The following is a 5,411-nucleotide window of genomic DNA, read 5'->3' on the forward strand; positions in this document are numbered from 1 at the left end:
TATATATATATATATATGTATATGCATATATATATATATATGTATACACACACATATATATGTATATAATGTATATACATACATATACAGATATACATATACATATAGATATATATTTATACATACATACATATATACATATATATATATATATATATCTGTATATGTATATGCATGTATGTGTATGTATGTGTGCGTGTGTGTCTGCCTTTATATATGTATGCGTGTATGTGTGTACCTGCGTGTGTCCTTAAGCATGTCTGGATCACATCTTAACACAGAGCCGACTAAATCTCACACAGTGACACTAAATCATTCCGCGGCCATCCGTTCTAATCCACATGTCAACGTAGCCGCTAATCGATGTCTAACAAATCGCATAAGCGTACTCCCCATTCTCCCTCACACACTATCTCCCTACATACCGTCTCCTACCACGCTTTTAACTCACTTCTTATCACATTTTAATATTTCTAGTCCAAACTTGTAAATATTTATGTGTAACATAGCGAATTCACCTTCTACCAGTAACATATGATACCAGCGTCCGGTGCGAGCACGGTACACGACACCATATATCATAAACTCCACCGAGAACGAAGTATGCCTATGTCTATCATGAGTGCTCTACTCCACCATTCTATCATACACCTACCATCATTAATACACTAGACCAGCTTTCACCATCAAACTACATGAATACATACTTTCAATGACATAGTAGAGTATTTATCAACATCACCAACGATACTCAGCATCAGTAATGCACTACACTCGCACAATCACGAAGAACACATTGCACTAAGCATCGTCCACAAAACGTTGCGTTCCCGAAAATCTTGCCATAACGTTGGAGTCAGTGAACATGGACATTAATGGAGAGAACATTTCGCAAACGGAATTCCACCCTTCTTCAAAATTTTCAGAAATGCAATACTTCCGTAACGCGGGTGATACCTATGATCAAAATATAACTCACCAGAAGAGAGACAAAGAAGAAAGATGATTACTATATCTATCGATTGACTGAGGTTATAAAAACAGTAATCTGGGGAAAAGAGGCGAATTATCAGGCCATCAGTCACTGATTTCAATAACGGTGCTTAATCAATCGTTTACTTTTCTCTATTCATATTATATATAATATAAGGCGGCAAGCTGGCGGAATCGTTAGCACGCCGAGGAAAGATGCTTAGCGGCATTCCGCCCATCTCTACATTCTGAGTTCAAATTCCGCCGAGGTTGACTTTTCCTTTCTTTGCGGGGTGAATAAGTTATGTACCAGTTGAGCACTGCTTAACCCCCATTCCGAAATCGATGGCTTTATGCCAAAATTTGAAATCGACATAATATTTAATATAGGAAATGTTGGTCACAACATGTAAAATGGATATTTGTTCAAGGTTAACGTTTATTTTAAAATTATAAAAAAAAAAAGTAAAAACAGTTAAGAAAGAATTGTAACTTAGACTATAAAATTTCTATCAAATTGTGAAACATTTTTTGATTGATTAGCGATGTAATAACACGATTCAATGCCATTATCTCTCCAGAAATCGAATCTGATGCTAAGTTTGAGTCCGTCTTATTTCATATTATGATTTTCCACTACTTCACATTCTTACTTTCAAAATGTCTAACTTTTTCTCTTTCTTTTTTATCTTCAGTCTCTTTTATTCTATCCCTTTCTCTCTCTCTCTCTCTCTCACACACACACACACACACACACACACACACACACACACACACACACACACACACACCCACACACACACACACACATAACAAGACCTATGACGTTCCTTCTCCCAACACTTATTTCAAGGAAAACTTATGAAGAAAGAATAGAACACTCTACGATATATCTTTTGCTGTTTGTTTTACGTCATCTCATTTTTATCATCAAATACACAGTGTTGGACTTCCTCTTTCAGCTCTGGAAATTCGCTAAAATAAATATCAGTAATACATTATAAATTTGAATAAATTCCAATAATATACTATAAATTTAATCAACTCTAGTACAGAAAAATCGAGATTTATTTTTTTACGAAGTTAAAATCAGTGAAAGAATCAATGCATTTTCTACGAGACCTCACGTGAGACACTTAGCCTACAGCAGAAAATGACTGTTAATTGATTGAATCACAAGACTTATATAATTAGCAGATAACTGATTAAGTGAAATATGAGTATTTTAATTTATTTCTAGTCGATGCTGCAAGATGTCATTCATAGCTTTACAGCTAGTCATTATAAGAAGCAGATACAAGTAATATCAAAATCAGGCGACGTCAATTCCAGTGGAACGTATTTCGAAAGCTATTCGTTCAGCATTCAAATATCTAACTGAAATATAATCCGACCAACCTGTTAACTAGTTTATCAGCTTCAGATAATATGCATAGCCGCAATTTTCAGGAAACAATTTCAGCTATTTAACCTCAGCTATAGTTATTTCATCACGTGAGCCAGCTTTGGCGTGTCGTGGTCGTGTCACTGTGTGAATCTTCGTGGGCCACTTTCTTATCTAGAATGTCTAAATAACTTGTATGTTTGGATTGCATAACACTCTAGTTATCTAGTTTTAGGGTAGAAAAATTTATGACGTAATTATATTGGCCTCCAGTGTTGGTCGTAACTTGGTGGTCTACAAAACGATGGAGCTTCTGAAATGTACCTTTTCTTATCACTCAGGATAAAACTAAGCGATCCCCGCTGGTGTGCGTCAGTATGAAATCTTTTACTTAATACGAAGGGGTTGGAGCAGAGTCACTTGAAAGTAAGCGAGAGAGAAAGAGTGAGTGAAGGAGAGAGTGAGTGAGAGAGAGAGAGAGAGAGAGAGAGAGAGATGGAAGGATAGAGAAAGCGGGAGAGAGAGAAAGTTGAGAGAAGGAAACTGACTGATTAGCAAAGAGAATGAGTGATGTATAGGCAGATAAAGCTAAATATAGAGAAAGAGGAAGCGAAACTGAAAGACAGAACAGGAAATAGTGGAAAAACTACAAACATTTTCAAAGAGGGAATGATAAGTGAAATAGAGAGAAAGAGGGGGAAATGAGCCAAAACATACCAACCCGTATATAAATGGACATATATTTACTATCACACATACGTACAGAGTTACATATATCTATGTGTGTGTGTTGTATTCGTATCATATGTACACACATGTACATACATATACACACACATACATACACACATACACACAGACTCATATATATATATATATACAAATACATACATACATACATACATACATACATACATACATACACACACACACACACACACACACACATTTATTTATATATATATATATATATATAAATAATATATGAGTATATGCATATATATGTACATTTATGTACATACCTTCATCTACATGTATATATAGATGCATATCTATATATGCAAAAAAACATGAACAAAATGATAAACAAGGTACAGAAAACACACAGGCCACATAGAGAACATTTCCTTCTATATATATATATATATATATATAGTTAATGGTTACATTATAAATTGTAACCGCAGAAATACTCACATATAGTAAAACCATTAACTGGAAGTAGTTGATAAAGGCCACTTTAATAAACTAAATAATATTTATCCGTCATTTATTATAATGCAATACATCGTATCCACTCAGTGTAATGCACTCAACACGCATATGAATCAGTGCAATTTTCTTGCGGTTTTAGCGATGAAACGAGAGGAAAATATTTGAAACTGTAAACCCATAAGGTTACAAGAATGGAATATATTTTAGCTTAAATGGTCTGAGTGCCAATTCAGCAACTTGTTTTTGTTTATTTTTTTAAATTCTTCTCCTTCTTATTTTATCGGTCATTAGTATTTAACACATTTTTTTATCTTTTATTTTTCACTTGTTTTAGTCATTAGGCAGCAGCAATGCTGGGGAACCGCCGTGAAATTTTTTTTTTTTAAATCAAATGTTTCGATACCAGTCCTTATTTTTTAAAATACTGGTACTTACTCTATCGGTCTCTTTCGCCGAACTACTATGTTACGAGGACATAAACACACCAGCACCGGTTGTCAAGTGGTGGTGAGGGATACAAAGACGCACACACACACACATTTACGACGGCTTTCTTTCAGTTTCCGTTTACTAAATCCATTCACAAGGCTTTGATCGACCTGAGGCTATAATAGACGAGGCCTAAGGTGACGCGCAGTGGGACTGAACCCGGAACCATGTGGTTAGGAAACGAGCTTCTTACCACACAGCCACGCCTGCGCCAAAATATTTTCTAAAGGTCATTTAATTTTGGTACCCAAAAGTGTTCCTTAAGCATGTTCCCAGAATAGTAGCCAAGCATATATACATATATACACGTACAAGCAAACATAGTTGGATATGTTGGAATCCGTGGGTGAGGATATTTAGTGTATGTTTGTATAAATATTTAGATCAATATTTTTCTTCAACAGTTTAATCGTGGTTTTAGTTAATAATCGATATATTAATTCATGTGTCTATACATATGTATATATTTCTAAGAGTGAACGGCGAATGTCTGAGCGCATGAGTATGCATATACACACACGCACACTCCCACAGTCACACACATACTTATACTCATACACATACACTCAGACGCAGAAATGTGTGTGTGCATGTGCGTGCAAATATGAGTATTTGTATGTATGAATGTATATACTTATATATAACTATAGTCATTCATTCATACATACATACATACATACATACATACATACATACATACATGCATACATACATACATACATACATACATACATAGAAACATATTTTTGATATAGGTGCGCGGTTACAAAGAGTGAGTCGGTTAAATCAACTCTAGGAGTTGACTCTTGATTTTATAACAGCAACAACAATAATAATAATAATAATATTGCTTGCTAATTGATCCATCTTGTTCCTTTGATTCCAGGATCGTAAACAAAGAGGACGAAAAACAAAAATAAAAGCAAAAAATACAATCCCTTAAAATTTGAAATTGCAAAGGATTGTACCTTAGAAATGGAGTAACTCTCAAAATACAAAGATCTGGAAACAAAGGTAACCCAAATGTGGGGCCGAAAAACAGAAACAGTCCCTATAATAATAAGCGTATTTGGTATGATTAAAAAACGTAGACAAATACATAACCAAAACACCAGGACTTACGAATGTATGTAACATACAGAAAATAGCACTGCTAGGCACCGCACACATCCTACGTAAAACACTTTCAATACAATGAAAATATGAGCACCACAACAAACCACGGTACATACCCAGGGCACACAGAACTGCATCCACTGAATAATAATAATAATAATAATAATAATAATAATAATAATAATAATAATAATAATAATAATAATAATAATAATAATAATAATAATAATAATAA

General features: G+C 34.3%; 1 protein-coding gene across 1 annotated transcript in view; it reads right to left on the reverse strand.

Moving 5' to 3' along the window:
* Positions 1-5,411, reverse strand: part of LOC106874088 (globin-like) — a 66,781-nt gene that overhangs the window by 21,688 nt on the left and 39,682 nt on the right. The window lies entirely within an intron of this gene.

The sequence above is a fragment of the Octopus bimaculoides genome, chromosome 1, assembly GCF_001194135.2.
Source record: "Octopus bimaculoides isolate UCB-OBI-ISO-001 chromosome 1, ASM119413v2, whole genome shotgun sequence".
Lineage (NCBI taxonomy): Eukaryota > Metazoa > Mollusca > Cephalopoda > Octopoda > Octopodidae > Octopus > Octopus bimaculoides.